The sequence below is a fragment of the Protopterus annectens genome, chromosome 12.part0 (genome assembly GCF_019279795.1).
Source record: "Protopterus annectens isolate FY-2018-M chromosome 12.part0, PAN1.0, whole genome shotgun sequence".
Lineage (NCBI taxonomy): Eukaryota > Metazoa > Chordata > Ceratodontiformes > Protopteridae > Protopterus > Protopterus annectens.
In genome coordinates, this window is record NC_056746.1 from 224,531,589 (window position 1) to 224,551,148 (window position 19,560).

At 43.7% G+C, this 19,560-nt stretch overlaps 1 protein-coding gene across 1 annotated transcript in view; it reads left to right on the forward strand.

The window, feature by feature from the left end:
• LOC122816471 overlaps positions 1–19,560 on the forward strand; it is a gene marked incomplete in the record, with an annotated part of 540,921 nt that overhangs the window by 184,761 nt on the left and 336,600 nt on the right. Inside the window, 1 exon segment of the mRNA XM_044089292.1 lies at positions 10,652–10,749.

The following is a 19,560-nucleotide window of genomic DNA, read 5'->3' on the forward strand; positions in this document are numbered from 1 at the left end:
TCTCTCCAACGGAAGACCATTTGTGCTGCCCACTCTGACAGCAACGGTGACCACGGACGCTTCCCTGATAGGGTGGGGGGGCATCTTTCAGGGACAGACAGTCCAAGGTGAATGGACCAATTTGGAATGCAATCTGCACATCAATGTTCTAGAGTTGAGGGCAGTGTTTCTAGCGTTGCAACACTTTGCTCCCCTTCTTCCTCTAGGGACAATTGCAGTCCAGACGGACAACATATCTGTAGTCTGGTACATAAACAAGCAAGGGGGAACCAAGTCTTACCAACTATGCAGAGAGGCCATGAGAATCTGGCAATGGGCGGAGTCCACTGGTCGCTTTCTGATAGCAACGCACATCCCGGGGTTATCCAACGTCATAGCGGACAAGTTGAGCAGAGCCATCCTGTTACCTCACGAGTGGTCCCTCAAACAGTCAGTTGCGAAGGAAATTTTTCGCAAGTGGGGCCAGCCTTCCTGCGATCTGTTTGCGTCTCCAATGAACGCCAAATGCAGAAGCTATTTTGCCCTATTACCCCCTCCAGGGGAAGTCCCAAGGGACGCTCTGGTTCACGATTGGCCCCCGGGTCTCCTGTACGCTTTTCCTCCTGTTCCCCTGATTTCAAAATTTCTACAGAAAGCCAGCAACCTGCAAAGGACAATTATCCTCATTGTCCCATTCTGGCCTCGTCAAATATGGTTTCCCTTTCTTCTAGCACACCCTGGATCCTGGACCCAGAGCCGGATCTACTGACCCACTCGTCAGGGGCTCTCCACCCGTCGCTTCTCTCCCTCAGACTAGCAGCTTGGCTGCTCCGCTTCCCTTCTTAGCCAGGTCTGATCTTTTATCTCCTGCAGTTCAAAATATCCTGGTGGCTTCTCATAAAGCTTCCACTACAAAGATTTACACTAGTAAATGGAAGCGTTTTGTGCACTGGGCAACTACACAACAGTTGGATCCCTTAATAGCTCCTCTGAATAAGGTCTTGGAGTTTTTAACCGAATTGTTCCACCAAGGGGCTTCTCCTGCCACTTTGAGAGTGCAATTAGCTGCCATATCAAATTTTCATGTGGGAGAAAGTGGGGCTCCTATTATGGCTCACAGACTTTGTAAGGCCTTTCTAAAAGGATCTTTCCATATTAGACCACCAGTTAGAAGTCCTACTTCACCTTGGAACTTGAACCTTCTTTTGTCACAGCTGATACTACCACCTTTTGAACCAGCCTCTTCCTGTCCTTTGAAGTTTTTGTCATGGAAGACCCTTTTTCTGGTGGCTATCACATCGGCCAGGCGGGTATCGGAGCTTCAAGCTCTTTCAGTTAAACATCCTTATTTGATTTTTCACCCTGACAGAGTTTCTCTTCGCACTAATCCATCCTTTCTTCCCAAAGTTTGCGCCGTTAATAACATTAATCAGTCCATTGAACTACCCACCTTTTTCAAGAACCACTCCAATAAGTTGGAATATACGTTACACAAGTTAGATGTTCATAGACAACTGAGATTTTACTTGGACAGAACAAAGGATCACAGAAAAACAGACCAGCTCTTTGTAGCCTTCTCAGACAGCAAGAAAGGTATGGCAGTTACAAAACGAACCCTGTCCAAATGGCTTTCTGATTGTATTATTTTTGTTTATACTGCCTCTGAGCAAACTTTACCTGTCAAGCCCAAAGGGCACTCTACAAGATCAGTATCTACATCCTTGGCTCATGCAGCTCGCCTGCCGTTAGACACTATTTGTGCGGCTGCCACTTGGTCTAAACCACATACCTTCATTTCTCATTACAAAGTAGACAGGATTTCTAGGACAGGGCAACCTTTGGTTCCACTGTGCTCAGGAACATTCTCCCTGAGTTCCTCAGGAACATGGAGCTAGGACGCTACCAGGTGTAAGAACAACGGCGAGATTGAACACTCACATATAGAAGTTATGTCCTTACCATAACGCTCCATGTGGAGTGTTCATCTCGCCTTTGTTCTTACATTACCACCCTCCCACCCTCAGGAAGAACGTCCAGTTTAGGTTCCTGGTTTGTTTCTCCTGCTTCTGCCTTGAGCAGTTGTTGTGCTATGTAAATAGGTTTATTCTTGTTTGGCATGAATGTGTTATGCTCTCTTCTGTTCTCTGCTGGTTTGCTTGCAAACTAGATCTGAGGTAATGGCAGAGGGGGATTGTGGGAGTTAGGTTGGTCTCGAGCTTCTTCTCGATGCAGAGCTTTGCCAAGCGGCCGACACGGAGCCGAGGATCGGCTCCGAACCCAGGTGTAAGAACAAAGGCGAGATGAACACTCCACATGGAATGTTATGGTAAGGACATAACTTCTATTTACCCTCATTCCCTGCTGCAACAGGAGTTTCGATGTTGGGCAAAAGCCTTTCACCACCACACAGGGCAGCCATTCACCCTACCCACAGCCAGGCAGACATTGACAACAGATGCATTAGATTATACCTGGGGGGGGGTCCATATGGCAGGAAGATGTATTCAGGGCACATGGTCCGCAAGTTAAATGCATCTACATATCAATCAAAAAGAGATGCTAGCTGTTCAGAACGCACTGACAGCCTTCTAGGATCTACTTCATCCAGGACAACTACTGATGAGGATGGACAATACTACAGTCGTGGTACATAAACGAGCAGGGAGGCACACATTCCTACCCCCTCTGCAGCTAGCCATGAACTTGTGGGACACAGCATTGACTTACCAAGTACATATGCAAGCACAATTCCTGCCAGGAAGGACAAATATTCTGGCAGACGAACTAAGCAGAAACCTAATGGGATCCCCACGAGTGGAAATTGGATCCACAAGTCTTCACCATGATAACAAGGAAGTGGGGATGCCCAGACATAGACCTGTTTGCCTCCCCTCACAACTACCAAATACAGAAATTCTGCACAAGGACTTATCACAAGCAAGCATGGAAAGTGGATGCTCTTATCTTTCAGCTGGAAAGACCTAACGGGTATATGCCAATCCTCCTCTGCCTCTCCTCCCCAAGGTACTTCCTCAAGGTCAGACAAGAGAAACCAAAAATGATACTGATTGCCCCCGCCATCACTGGTACCCAATCCTAAAGAGCTTGTCTCAATGCCCAGCTTGGACACTACCTCAAATTCCTCAATTATTGACCCAACAAGACAGTCAAATACTGGACAGCCAACTCAGGACCTTAAACCTGGCAGCATGGCGGATAATGTAGCCAGTCAAGGCACACCTCTCTCTAAAGCAGTGATGGATGTTATTTTGGAGGCCAGGAGGCCTAGCACCAGAAAATCTTATGCTGAAAAATGGAAGAGATTCTATGCTTGGAACCAGGCACAAGGTTTTGACACGATTGTTCCAAATATTCCTCAGATTTTGCAATACTTAACTGAGATGCTTGATAAAGGCCTTTCCTTTTCATCAATTAAAATTCATGCCTCTGCCATTTCAGCTCATTACAATACAGAACTACCTATTTTTTTCTCATCCATTACTAAAGCAGTACCTCAGAAGGGCCAGAAACATAAGACCTCCAAGGAGAGCACCAATACCTGCATGGGACCTCAACTATGTCTTGGAAAAGCTCACACTGCCTCCGTTTGAACGAGCCTCTGCAGCTGATATAAAATTCCTATCCTGGAAAACAGCTCTTCTCCTAGCAATAGCCTCTGCTAGAAGAGTCTGAGTTACAGGCACTCATGGCTGTGGAACTTTTTATCATTTTCCATCTTGACAGGGTTTATCTGCGGACAAACCCTACAATTATGCCTAAGGTAGTATCCAGTGTGGCCCTTGACCAAACAGTTCATTTGCCTACCTTTTTATCCAAACCCACAGAATAAGGGTGAGAGAGTTCTGCATTCTTTGGACATTCACAAGCAGCTACGCTTCTACTTGGACAGAACCAAAGCTTTCAGAAAGACTGAACAACTTCTAGTGGCATATGCTGCAGGATCACAAGGAAAGCCCATCTCAAAGCAGATTATTTCAAAGTGGATAGGTCACTGCATTCGTTTCTGCTATTCACAGCATGGCAAATCAGTGCCTAAGGGCATTAGGCCACATTCAACCAGAGCAGCAGCCACTTCAGCAGCCTTCCTCAGAAGAGTAACAACCAAAGACATCTTAGAGGCTGCAACTTGAAGTTCAGTGCATACCTTTACAAAGCACTATCATTTACCTCTCTACTCTAAATCCAGGGCAGGATTTTCCACTGCAGTTTTGCAGGGCCTGACAGCCTCTCCTAATCCTATTTAGCACCAGCCTCCCAACTTTAGCTTTGGGATTCAACCCAATTGTAATGACTGCAACAGTGAAACACTATGAACATAGTACAGTTTTGTACCCACCATAAAAGTAGATGTTCGAGTGTATTCACTGTTGCAGTCCAGGTTACCCTCCCACCATCTCCCTTTTCCTTTGCTGGGACTTATCTGTACTTCTCTATTCTATACAACCTATATGGTGTATTTGCTTGTAGATGAAGGAAAAGTTTTTTGTGTGTGCATGCTTATTGGCATAATTTAGCCTACCATTTTAGGGGCACCTGACATCTGGGGCAAGAAAACTGAAGAAAATGGCGTCTGCTGCATCTTTTATACCCCTGGCGCACTGACATCAGGGAGGAGGTGACCGCAACCGACGCAGGACCTAGACTTTGGATTTCAGGCCGACTGCGGGTAGCCTGCCAGCAGGATAACCCTATTGTAGTGACTGCAACCGTGAATACACTCTAACATCTACATTTATGGTAGGTACACAACTGTACTTTCTTCCAGGTCTTTTTTTTTAATCGCATTTAAAAATTGCGCATAAGATGGCTGCCATGTTTTATGCCATTTCTCATCTTTACTATTATTCTGTTTTCCCTCAATTAAAGATATGCGCAAAAGCGTGAAGTGGAATGATGCCTTTGCAGTCTGCTTCCACTTTTGTGAAAAAGTTCATTGGTATGCAGTAACTGCTTTTCTTTTAATTCTAGGCAAGAAAAATGTAATTTTAAACAATAATAACATAAGAATCTTGGACACCATTACCTGGTTCCTTCCCTTGTTTGTATCTGGGAAGGGTGCATCCCTGATTGACATTGATAAAACACAAGAGACAGAAATCTCTGTTCCTTCTCCTTGGTGTCCTGCAATGCGTCTGTTTTACAGTAACAGTGCAAGTGAAAGGAATATCCTTATTTGTTGCATTTTTCATTGTACAGAAAGTTTAATGCTTTGGAATTGCATTCTACTGATTTACAAATGTACTTGTTATGGCTACTTATTTAAGTAGAAGAGGTGATGGATTACTTTGTAGGTTGCGTACTTGTATATTTGTTGTTGCTAACTGCCCCACTCGAGATGGTAAAGGCAATAATGTTAATTCAGTATCTTGCTGATATTTGTCTTTAAAGAGCAGTGAGTGTGTATCCTTACACTTATGTACTCATATTTGGCATTTTATTTGAAAAGCATTACCAGTATGTTGAGTTTTTAGCAGCGCTGTAGCATACATTATTAATATATTCTGTTGCATGCTATCCGAGCTACCAGCATAATAACGTAATTGCCAGAAGTGCAGAAACACGCAAAGAAAACGGCATTTTTTTTTTTTTTTAAATTTAATTAAAATATTTTACTGATTTTTTGCTCATTCCAAAACTGATTTTTTTTTTCTTTTTGGATGTGTAGACTATATTGCTTGAGAGTCTTATTTGACATAAATTGTTGCACATGATCATTAAGCAAGGCCGCCATTACTTGATTGTTTCTTTTAGGTAAGAATTTGATACGTGGTCTCCACCCAAGCAGTGCTGTCTCACTTTCCACATCTGCTCATTACTTTCCTTTAAAAAAAAGTGGTAAAAACTACATACCCTTTAGTTTTGGTAACTGCTTGTATCAACAGTTGTTTTCAGCTGTCCCTTTTAAAATGCCAGTTTACAGCATTCTTCATGTTCTTTCTAGGATTTAGTGGGAGTTGGGAGTTACTAAACCAAGACTTAATAGAAGGAAATGATTTCTGAGTTTTTGTTTGCAATGAGAAGATTTTCTGCTTTACAGATGTATGCTGAGTCATTTGCATACTATGCCAGAATGGCATGATTAGGGGCTGTCAGAGGGTCACTTATGAAAATGTTGAAAAGTAAAAGCCCAAAGATTGACTCCTGGACTACCCCAACTGTAACTGGGAGAAAGGAGGAAGTTGTTAGCAGTGTCAGCACAGTTCCGCATTTCTTTAAGAAACTGCATAACTGAGAGATTTGTAGTGCTTGTATTTTCATAGAAGTCTGCTCCTTTTAGGGATGTGCTAAAGTGAAAATTTGTGATAGTTTTGAATCTGTTTGAATTTGTTCTAGCATCTTGGCACTAAAATAGATTTTGAGCAGCTGCATGCTTTACACTATCAGCACTCCAAAAAAAAAACTTTTTTATGAAAGTACAAGCAGCTTAAACTGATTGCCTCCATGAATGCAGCAAAAACATGCTGCCAGCAATGGTTTGCAAGATGGAGTTGGTTCAAACAAAGCTTGAGCCTAACTACAATCTGTGCTTGGGTGGACTTGTCTGGCATATCAGTGAGCTGAGTTTGTGGTCTGTGAAATCATTGAATGAGCTGTAGTTTTTAGGTGTCTTATTCAGAGTGGACCTGTGGGCTGAGAGTGTTCCTGTTTTTGGTGTGGTTTCTCCTGACGCTTATTATAGTTGTGTAAAACTTTGGTGGGGAGTGGTACCAGTTGGGGGAGGGGGGATTAACTTCCTTCATTCTCTGATTACACACTTATTCTTAACGTTTTGCAGTATAACATTGATTAGGATAAAATGGGTAATAAGCAGATGACTTCTGTAAGGCAAGCAGTAGAGATCAGTAGCCAAGAGCAATCTACCTTGGTGCTTACTTGGGAATGTTAACAGGGACAGGCGCTCCAGTCTTCAGGGACAGTTTTATTGCTGCATGTCGTGATATTTTACTTAGAAGGATACCAGATGTGCATCTGGGTGGTGTGGTAACAGTACACACTGCACGCAGAAGTGCATCTCTCAGTTGTGCCTCATTACGAGGAGTGTTCATTTTCAGCCTTAAAAATTCCATGTTCGACACTTGGCCTTTCCACTTTGAAAGAGCCTGTCACACATTTGTTGTTAAATTGTTTTAGTGGAAATCCATGGCAAGTAATATTGAAGTGTATACTTATAATATTATGAATTAATAAAAACAAGACAATTTAAACCTGCAGTGAAACTCTCAGCTGAAGTAGTAACAAATGTTCATTTTACCCATTTGCTGTAAATTTATGGGAGGTAGTGTTCTATGTTTGGAGACTGAATGATGGGAGCTGTGCACAGAGCTGAGCCAGCAATTTTTAAATTTAATTTACATTGGTCAGGGTTGGGGTTGTGGATGACACAGTGACAGTAGCAAGCAAGCTAAACTCCATTGCTGTGGACATTACGTCCTCCACTAACATTGTAACAAATATAATGTGTGAAAAAAATAAGCAGTGAAATGACTATATTGATTTGCTGTTGGTGATGAAACATTCATGTGTGTATGAGAACAATAAACTGTAATGCATTAAAGTGGCTACCTTTGACACAAGCTATCATTAGAAGTACACAGAGGGTAGCTATCATTTGAGTGGAGGTAGGCTGTGTGTAAAAACACAGGGCATTTTATATTAACACTGTTGAATATTGCTGGCCTGTGGCATCTCTGGAGGGAGGTGGTGGCAGTATGTGTTTGTATATGAGCAGCGAGCTGACATGCATGATTACTTTGGTCATTATTGTCTGTCTTCGCAGTCGGACGCAATAAATCTATGTTTATAGGGGCTTTTTGGGGGGCAGTCTGTGTGGAAGCAACTGACCATTAAGCTGGCTTCTCTGGGACAAGCTGTGTGTATGCCTTCTCATGCATGTCAGTAGTAAGGGCTCAATGCTGATCTGTTCGCTACATGAGCTACAATGGTTTTAGTTATGAAGAATGATTATACTTTAAATGTTATCTTTAAATGAATGCATAATATCTGATAAAGAAAATTAATGCTGCTTTAAGATTAAAAGGAAAGGCTGGAGGAGGAAAGACGAATCCCTCCCACCCCACCCACCTCAAAGGTAACCACCATGATAAACTTCTCCAAAGCTAACTTTGGGCTCCTAAAAACAGAGGTGGCTAACTTCATGGCACCCAGGGAAATGGAGAATAGTTGCATGACCGCCGAATCATGCACCAGTGTACTGTACGAACATGTATACAAATGCATGGATCTCGCCATACCCAATAGAACCAAGATGCTGTCCTCCCAAAAAAAAAAAGGAAGCCAATCTGGTGGTCCCCTGCTTTAAACAAACTCTACAATAGAAGGAGGAAACTGATGCGGAATAAGGTGAAGTCCCAAGACTGGAAAAGCTCCCTTATCAGCCTCAACAAAAAGTTGAAGATCCCTCATCAAATCCTCTAAAGCTAGCTATGAAAACAGAATGGCAGATGATAGTAAAGACAACCACAAGGCCTTCTATAGTTATGTAAAATATCTCCACGGCAGTACCCAGATGTGCTCTTGAGCTACTACACAATGGTACCTCCTATACTGAGCCAACAGATATTGCCAATATACTGGCTGACAGATTAAGTGCCAACTTTACCCCCCCCCCCCCACACACACACAAAGGACCAGTCACAATACCAGAAGATTGCCAGGCACCCAGTATTACCACTGAACAGTTAGGACAGCACTGTCGAAGGCCAAGAATACAGCTTCTATGGGACCTGACAGTATCCCTGGCTGTGTTCTACATGAAGTACAGAGTGAACTGGCACCTCACCTGTGTGCTCTGTTCAGTCACAGCCTCACCTCGGGCTTTGTCCCTACTGAACGATGTACTGCTGCAATCATCCCTCTCCACAAGGGAGGAGTGACTACAGACCCTGGGAACTATCGCCTCATTAACCTGACGAGTCTGATGTGCAAAGCTATGGAACGCATCATCATGGACCTAATAAACAAGAATATAGGGAATCTCCAAACTCTGGATCCCACACAGTTTGGTTTTGTGAAGGGTAGAATCATGGCTGTTCAACTTGGCCAGCTTCTTTGAGTCAGTCACCAGATCTGTGGATGAAGGCAAGGTGGTTCATACAGCCTACCTTGATCTGGCCAAGGCCTTTGGTACTATTCCCCACTCAGGAATCATAGAAAAATTCACTAAGCTAGGCATCAACCCCTGTTATCACTAGGTGGGTTGCAAACTGGCTCACAGGTAGAACCCACAGTGTAAAAAGTAGTTGCCTCCAAGTCAGACTGCTAACCAGTCACGAGTGGAGTCCCACAGGGTTCGGTAATGGGTCTTCTCCTTTTTGGTATATACTTCTCTGAAGTCCAGGCCAACATGAAGGGACTCTGGCTGACAAAGTGGTGATGACATCCTACAGAAAGCCCTCACTGAGACCAACGACTGGTGTCAGAACCATGGCCTTAAGCTCAATGCCAAACACTGTGTCGTCATCCCCTTTGGGAAAAACCCAGTGCCCATGAATTACCACATCAATGGTAGTCCCCTGAACACAGAAGGCATTGTAAGAGATCTGGGAACACAGGTTGTTGTCAACCTCTCTCTTGACCACCACATTGCCACTGTGGCCAGAAAGTCCTTCTGTGTGGAACGTCTCATTACTAAGGGTTTGCATCCAGGAAGAAAGAGGTCATTGTCTCCCTCTACTCTTCCCTCATTAGGCCAGTCATTAAGTACATTGCCCCATTTGGCATGTATCTCACTAAACACCTGCAACAACTGGAGAGGCCGCAAAAGTACCTCACAAAGAGGATCCTAGGCCTTAAACATTTATCCTATATGGACAGACTCAAAACTCCTAACTATTCTCTGTCTCATATCACCTATTTAGAAGTGATCTCTGCGTGACATACAAAGCCATGCCTGACCCATCTCTGTTAAAAATGCTACATCTAAAGAAATCCCAGTCCCTCTACACCACATGCTCCAGAGACCTCATCCTCATTGCCACAATCAAGAAAACATGCTGGAGGGACAGGTTCATAACCCAGGGACTGCCCATGCTATGGAATAGGCTTCCCATACATGTCGAGCAGAGCACCTCACTGTCCCTCTTGAAGAGAAGTCTTGATGAGTGGATGGGAAATGGAAAATTCATGCTAGGGATCACTCCAGTGGCTTTACTCGACAGAGGCACTGGGAACTAAGGTCGGGTGGCACGATGCCAGGGTAATCCTAAGGGCTAGGCTTGTACACACCTATGAACCAATAAACTTATGAAGTGCCGTGAGGCTTTTAAAGCTAATATTAGGAAATCTTCAATTATGGCGGCCACATCGCTTCAACACTGGCTTAACTATTTTTCAAAACTCTCAAGCTTGCCCATCTCTAGTTTACAGAAGCAGTCAGCTTAAGTTTCTTATGGAATCCTTAGCAGACATGGACCCTAGTTTAAAAACAGTTCTATATACAACATGTAAATAGCGTGACTTCCTCTTAACCAGACTCTTCTGCATATACCAGACTCTTCTGCATATACCTTTTGTCCTGTCTGTAATCCCACTACCTGCTACACCTAACTCTTTCTATTTAGCCAGCCTTTGTTTCTCACATTTTATTCAGTTCATATCAATTTTTCTAATATTTCTAATTTTTGCCTTCCAGGATTATGACCACCTATACTCCAGAAAGAAGAATTGAAGAATGAGCATATACATATAATCTGTTTGAGTAATATGATGACAGTGACCCACTGCATGAAGGTATTTTCATTACTGCATTATCTCCGGCCACATTTAAAAATTTCCCACATTCTTATGAGAGTAATGTCTGCCAAATTTTGTAATTAGGTTCTGCTATCACATACTACCATCCACTTGTTGGACATACCCGTGCAATAATTATTCTGCATATTACCTTACCAGCTAATGCAGTCCTCTCAGTTCATTACCTGACCACTTAAACACGCTAACTACAGAGTGGTAAAAACTGCATTATAAAGAAAGCAGTGTGCCAAGATGCTCAGTTGTACAGTTAAGTATCTGCAGATTTCATTTCTTTTTAACGATCCCAACCTAGTTTAAATTCAATAATTGTCATTCTACAGTTAAATTTACAGATAATGTGTGGTTTCCATAAATGAAGATTGGTATTTCAATTTCTTTCCTTCTCCAGCATTATTTCCTTTTAATCACAAAACAGTGTTAATTTTCTTCATCAAATATGAAAATGTGTGAAAAGTTGTGAGTGCTTTGTCCAAGTAGTGTTTCAGGTCACTTGTGTGGTGGTGCCTTTCCTTTTGGTAGTAAATTGGAGGTGTGTTAGGAACTACCTGCTTGTTTCCCCTCTCATAATGATTATGGTCTGCATAGTGAAAGGGCATACATTTAAATTTTTAGCTGTATTAGTCTTAACTGCTGTTACTACAGCTGAGTATGCAGTGTATTGTAACTAATGAGTAAAGCTATGAGGCAGACTAATACCAATGTTTAGTAATAAATACAATATTCAAATCTAGTTAATGCAAAACATACTGGAAAATAAAATGGATTTCTGTCAGATGGTCTGGTCTGTACTGTGTTTAAGTATAGTCTTTTTGCTAAGAGACCAGTTGGCGTAATGGTTAAAGTCTCTGCCTTTCATACATAAGATACAAGATTTGATGCTCCTCTCCGGCCAATGCCTGTATGGAGTTTGCATGATCTTGCTGTGTCTCTGTGGGGTTTCTCCCACCTCCCAAAAACATGCGGAGTGTTCGCTAACGCACCCAAAATAAGAGTTGTGGGCAGAAGCACAGACTTGAGGTGTTGCTCTGTAGTTGGAAGCGTTGTATGGACCAACCACTTTGGGCATCTACTATGGTGCACAGTATTCCCAAGATAGGAGAACATGGGCTGCACGCCATGTCAGGGCTGGCCACCTGACCGTGTAAAATATGGCTCTAGGTGGTTCGGTTGTGTTGACCAATGTCTCCTTATATACATGGGTATTTACTGGTGATAAGTTGAGGACACAGTCTACTCTGATCTAACCTACTAAGATGAGTTGCAGTCGCAAAGAACAAGGCTTCAGAAGAGGCACTGTCAGCTTCTAGAAAGTGGAAGGTTGCAAGGCAAAGCTAGAAAGATAAAGAAGGTAGGACGACACCCTAGATAAGGGATGCCAGCAACAACCTGCTCACCAGTCCACAGGACATCAAAGGCATGTGGAAGGAGCAACTTCCAGCACCTTCTAAATGAAGAAAATGCCACAGAAGCTGTACTGCCCCAGACACGGCCTACAATGGAAGAAAAGCTCGCCATAGAAGAAGTAAGAGCAGCATTAAAGAAAATGAAGTCTGGGAAACCAGCAGTCTCGGATGAGGTCACAGCAGGTAGGATAAAGATGTTGGGTGAGATGAGGAGAAATTACCTCTGTGGGTACTATTAGCAGTATGAAGAGAAAGTAGTATCCCAAATGACTGCAGAATAAGCATACCAGTACCAGTGTTTAACAAAGGGGACATTCACATCTGTGGGCAGTGCAGTGGTATCCAACTCCTATCACACTGGATGAAAGATCTGGAGAGGGTGATTTAAAAATGTATATGCAAAGTAGTGGAAAGTAAGGTGAGAGATAAGCAGTTCAGATTCCGATCAGGATGCAGCACAACTGTTTTGATGTTTGCAATGAGCCAGATATTTGAGAATAAGCTAGAAATGTGGAAAGTGTCAAACTGGGCTTTCCTTGACTTAGAGAAAGCATATGACAGGGTACCAAGAAGGCTGATTTGAGCAGTTCTGTGGTGATTCAAAGCCCCAGAGACATTGCTAGAATTAGTGCAGGCTATGTACAAGGTCCCAGTGGCTCCAGTGAGAACAGTTTTCATTCACAAAGTGGTTCCTAGTGAGAAAGAGTATACATCAGGGATCAGCTTCGAGCCCACTGCTGTTTATACTGGTGATGGACTACATCAGCATACAGGCTGGAGGGGACAAGTTGCTGTATGCACACTGTGGCAAGTCAGGCAGACTCCGAGCAAGAACTTAAGCAAAGGATAGGGGAATGTAATGCAAAACTGAAGGTACATGGGATGAAACTAGAGTACAGATAAGCCAGTTGTAATGGCAACAAATGGGGGGGAATCAGAAGAAAGTAAGAATTGAGATGGAAGGGAAAATAGTGAAACAGTTTAACAGCTTCAAATAATATGGGAGGGGGTGGTTGAGGAGAAGGGAGGTATAAATGACTAGGTCAAATCTAGAATTAGAGGGGCTCTAGCTAACTGGCATAGAGCGTCAGGGCTAGTGTATTACAGGAGAATGCCAAAGAAGCTAAAAAGTAAGGTGTGCAAAATGGTGGTGCAACCAGTGCTACCTTGTGGTACAGAAACTTGGGCAGTAAAGGTAGAGCAGATGAGCAAGCTAGAGGTGTTAGAGTTGAATTGCCTGAGATGGGTGGTAGGGATGCACACTGTGGGACACGTGAAGAAATGAGAGCATAAGAGCAGAAGCCAGAATAGCTCCATTTGCAGAAAAGGTAAAAGCTGATTATGGTGGTTTCTGCACATATGCAGAAAAGCAGAAGACAATCTGTTGAAGATGATTTGAGACAGGCAGGAAGAAGGCAAGAAGAAACATGGTGGTCAACAAAGAAGTGGATAGATTGTGAGAGAAGACTTGGGACATCAGGCATAAGTGTTGAAGAAGGTAGTTGTGGCATTGAATGGAGAGAGAGAGATGGGGACAATTGGTACAACACCCCAACCCCATGTAGAAAAGGAGAAAAAGTGGGTTGAAGATAATGATGATGATAGCTGGTCTGTTGACACAGTAATGACACAAGTTAATTTACACACCTTCCTTATGTCTATGTGGGTTATTAGTAGATGCATTAGTTTCTTTTTGTATTGCAAATATCTGACATAGGTGAATTGGCAGTACCCCAGATCACTTGGAGGCGCATAGGGGTGGGTGTGCATGTGGATGTAGGTGGGTGTGGGTGTGTGTGTGCATGCATATGTGAATGTTGGTGTGTGTGTGTCTGTACTCGCACTTTGATGGATTGAAGTCCTGTTCAGGATTAGTTTGTTTGCCTTGCAATCGCTGAGTGCTGTGATGGGTGCTTCCTTTCCAACCCTGAATTCTGATTAACTGGGAAATCGGAAAATTAATGTTAAGGGTGGTTGCACTGGTCTAAGGACCCTTTCCATCCATGTGTGAAGGGCACCTTTAGTTGTGGTAAGGCTATATTTATTTACAAAGTCTGGAAATCTATTTTAAAATTGCAAATTTCCAATTTTAGCCACTGTAAAGTACCCTATTAAGTTTTTGTGCCTGCCTTTGACTTTTCAGCAATTTTAGAAATGTTTACATGTGGTATTTACTTCCTTTTAATGCGATAGATAACACAACTTTTGCTCCATAGTAATGAAGGCAACATTTTGTCAAGATGGAAGTTTTATGTGGTGCTGACTTTCACTGTGTTTTAAAGTTTTATTTCTCTGCACAAAGCCTTGGCAGATTCCTTTTTGGAATTTTTTTTGTATAGTCAAAAATATGTAGTTTGTGTTCTGAAAATGTTTTTTATTACATAATGGTTCTATGCTGTAGTTTTTTAGGTTCATAGGTGTGTCCTAGGCTAATGGCCCTAGAGCCTTTAAAAGCCTAGCCATAGGATTACCCTGGCATCGTGCCACCAGACCTTATTTCCTAGTGCCTCTGTCAAGTAGAGCCATTGGAGTAATCCCCGGGGTGAATTTTGTATTTCCCATCCACTCAAAGATTTCTGTTGAAGAGGGCCAGTGAGGTGCTCTGCTCGACATGTATGGGAGGTCTATTCCATAGCATGGGCAGTCTCTGGGTTATGAACCTATCCCTCCAGCATGTTCTGTTGATTGTGGTAATGAGGTTGAGGTCTCTGGAGCGTGTAGTGCGGAGGGATAGGGATTTCTTTAGATGTAGCATTTCTAACCGAGCTGGGTCAGACATGGCTTTGTAAGTCAAGCAGGGATCGCCTCTAAGTAGTCAATATGAGATGGAGAATAGTTGGAGTTTGAGTCTCTCCATATAGGACATGTGTTTAAGGCCTAGGAACCTCTTAGTGAGGTACTTTTGCTGCCTCTCCAGTTGTTGCAGGTGTCTAGTGAGGTACATGCCAAATGGGGCATAGTACTCGATGATTGGCCTAATGAGGGAAGAGTAGAGGGAGACCATGACCTCTTTCTTCCTGGATACAAAACCCTTAGTAATGAGATGTGCCACATAGAAGGGCTTTCTGACCTCAATGGCAGTGTGGTGATCAAAAGAGAGGTTGCTTGTCTACCTGTGTTCCCAGATCTCTTATAACGCCTTCTGTGTTCAGTGGCCTACCGTCATTGTGGTAACTCAAGGGAACTGGGTTTTTCCCAAGGGGGATGACTACACATTTTTTGGCATCGAGCTTAAGGCCAAGGTTCTGTCACCAGTTGTTGTCTCATTGAGGCCTTTTCTGCAGGATGTCAGCATCACTTGGAGAGTTAATAATAGCTCCCAACTTGTAATTGTCTGCAAACTTTGTCAGACAGAGTCCCTTCGTGTTGGCCTGGACTTCAGAGAAGTAGATACCAAACAGGAGAGTACCCAGGACCGAATGCTGTGGAACTCCACTCTTGACTGGTCGGCAGTCTGACTTGGGAGTCAGCTACTTTCACACTGTGGGTTCTATCTGTGAGGCAGTTTGCAACCCACCTAGTGATATAGGGGTTGATGTCTAGCTTATTGAATTTTTCTATGATTCCTGAGCGGGGAATGGTATCCTAAGGCCTTGGCCAGGTCAAGGTAGGCTGTATGAACCACCTTGCCTTCATCCACAGCTATGGTGCCTGACTCAAAAGTCAACCAAATCGAGCAGGCATGATCTACCTTTCACAAAACCAAACTGTGTAGGATCCAGAGTTTTGAGATTCCCTTTATCCTTATTTATTGGGTCCATGATCATGCATTCCATAGCTTTGCATATCAGACTCGTCAGGCTAATGGGGAGATAGTTCCCAGGGTCTGTAGTCGCTCCTCTTTTGTGGTGAGGGATGACTGTAGCAGTGTGCCATTCAGTAGGGACAAAGCCTGAGGTGAGGCTGTGATTGAACAGGGCACACAGGTGAGGTGTCTGTTCATTCTGTAGTTCATGTAGAACACAGCCAGAAATATCATCAGGTCCCATCGAAGCTGTATTGTTGGCCTTGGACAGTGCTTTTAACCTGTGAAGCAGTAATACTGGGTGCCTGGCAATCTACTGGTATTGCGATTGGTCCTTTGTGTGTGTGTGTGTGGGGGGGTAAAGTTAGCAGTGATTCTGTCGGCCAGTATATTGGCAATATCTGTTGGCTCAGTATAGGAGATTACATTGTGCACTAGCTCAGAGCAAATATGGGTATTGCCGTGGAGATTCTTGACATAACTATAGAAGGCCTTGTGGTTGTCTTTACTATTTGCTGCAATTCTGTTTTCATAGCTAGCTTTAGAGGATTTGATGAGGGATCTTAACCTTTTGTTGAGGCTGATAAGAGAGTTTTTCCAGTCTTGGGACTTCACCTTATTCCACATCAGTTTCCTCCTCCTGTTGTAGAGTTTGTTTATTTCAGGGGACTACCAGATTGGCTTCCTTTTTTTTTGAGGAGAGCATCTTGGTTCTATTGGGTATGGTGAGATCCATGCATTTGTGTACATGTTCATATAGTGCATTGGTGTATGATTCAGCAGTCATGCAACTATTCATTTGCATGGGTGCTGTGAAGTTAGCCACCTCTGTTTTTAGGAGCTGAAAGTTAGCTTTGCAGAAGGTTTTCATGGTGATCACCTTTGTGGGGAGAGTGGGAGGGATGTGGATTTCCAAGATGATTAGTTGTGGTCAGAGCTAACCAGGGAGGAATTGACTACTGGTGTAGTGCAATGGTTTCCCATGCTAGTAATGACCAGGTCAAGGATGTTGCTACATCTAGTGGGGGTAAGAACGAGCTGGTCCAGGGCACAGGTGTACTCCAGTCCAGCTGGTGAATCTGGGTATCCTGAGGCAATGTTACAACTGCCTCGTGTACACAGACAGCCCTCTCCTCCTACCATGAAACACAAACAAACATATGTGAGAGATGCTATTATATAGCCAAACTGGAGGCTAAGGTATCTCCACCCAAGACTGGAACAGACAGTCATGAGGAGAAGGTTAACACTTGCACCACACCTCCAGCCTCACATAGACCTACTAAACCAGCACTGGCAAAAGATGCGAATACACGAAATCATACTCAGAGGCTCTAAATAACCTGCAAAAGCATCAGAGAGCTCCAAAGCAGACACCCACAAAACCTGCACCCTCCCGTGTCAAACCAGACAACACCTAAAACACAAAATCAGTGTGCCGCACAGTCACAGCCCTTAAGGCAAAATAACATACCGAACAAACTAGTAATAAGTGACTCGGTAGTCAGGCACACTGACACCCCACTCACTAGGCTGGACAAGGAGAAGGTTACTGTTGGCTGCCTGTCGGGAGCCAGAATCCGCCACATAACACAAGCACTCGGGTCACTCCAGAACAAGTACAAATATGACTGTCATTGTTCATGTTGGTGTGAACGACCTGAGCTGTACCTCCCTGGACTACATGAAAAGAGACATGGAGGAGCTCCCTGATCATGTAGCCCAGGCAGGTATGACCCTGACCATGAGTAGCATCCTGCCCTCACCAAGAATGATACCTCAGTATAAAGAAAAAAGGATCAATTTCAACAATTGGCTTAGCTTCTGGTGTCATTCAAAGGGGATCCAGTGTCTGTCAGCCTGGGATGACATGCTCGACAAGCTGCGTTGCTTCGCAAGAGACTGCTTGCACCTGTCACCCCTTGGCTTTTGAATACTGGCCAAGGCCCTTGCTGCCCCCATAGTGCCTTTTTTAGGCAAGGCTCAAAATTCAAACCCACCTCCGTAAACAGCACAAGTAAAAAACTGAAGGTTATGCTACTCAATGCCAGGAGTTTAAATCTCAAAATACATGCGCTCAAAGCACTCCCAAGTATGGAGAAAGTCAACATCTGTGCAGTAACTGAAACCTGGTTCAAAGCTCCAGAGAGCACTCCAGCACTACTGGGCTACAACTCATACCACACATTTCGGCCACAGAACATGGACCGAAACACAAAAGGAGGGGGTGTGTCCATATTCATCAAGGATACCCACACCTCCAGGTTAGTGGAGCAGCATGATACCTCTGAGATCATCCATGTGCAACTAACATTTGGCAAATCTGCAATGCAAATTGTGGCCTGCTACAGATCATCCTCCATGACCCAGGACCACGACTCCACCTTTCTAGAGACACTGGAAAACATGAAGGTCCTACCGAACAAGCTGATCTTGGGAGATTTCAATTACCCTACCATTAACTGGGAAAACTACTCCAGTACAAACTCCCAGGCTTGGCGCTTCCTGGAATTTATCAACTCAAATGCCCTGGATCAGCTGGTAAATTCCCCTACCAGAAACCACAACATATTGGACCTGATCATCACCAACATGGGCGACAGGTGCTCCGTACCGGAGTTCAACCCGTCACTGGTTAGATCAGACCATAAATTAATCACCCAAGATGTCCACACCCCACCACCACACCCAACCAAGGAAACCACAGTGAAAAACTTTTCTAAAGCAAACTTCACCTTACTTAAGTCAGAGGTAGTAAGTTTTACAGCCCCCACGCTAAAGGGTAACCCTGCCCAAGATGCAGAATCCTTTACAATTGCACTCTGTGAGCACCTACAAGGATGCATGGATCGTGCCATCCCTAGCAAAACCAAGACTCGCTCTCCTAAGAGAAGGAAATCAGTCTGGTGGACCCCTGCCATAAACCGGTTATACAACAAAAGGAGGAAACTAGTTCAGAAAAAAAGCAAATCCCAAGAAGGAAAGACATCCCTGATCAGTATCTGTAAGAAACTAAGGTCCCTCATAAAATCATCCAAGGCTAACTTTGAAAGAAAAATAGCCAAGGACTCGAAAGATAACCACAAAGCCTTCTTTAGCTTTGTCAAAAATCTAAGTGGCAACTCGCAGATATGCTCTGAGAGTGCAAAATAGCACAAAATATACTGAACCTACTGATATTGCCAACATACTGGCAGATTCAGTGCAAACTTCACCTTCCTCTCACCTTCAAAAGGGCCCACAACAATACCGGAAAAGTGTAGTGTCCCGGAAATCACAGAAGCACAAGTGAAACCAGCCCTTTCAAAAGCCAAAAACACAGCATCATTGGGGCCAGATGGTGTCCCAGGCTGCGTCTTGCACAAACTACAGAACGAACTAACCCCCCACCTAAACACGCTGTTCAACCTCAGCCTCTCTACAGGCTACTTGCCCATAGAATGGCGCACAGCAATGGTTATTCCGCTCCACAAAGGAGGAGCCACAACTGACCCTGGTAACTATCGCCCCATAAGCCTGACTAGCCTGGTCTATAAGGCTATGGAGTGCATCATCATGGAACTCATTAACAAAGACATTGGGAACCTCCAATTACTTGACCCGACCCAGTTCAGCTTTAAGGGCAGATCATGCCTACTA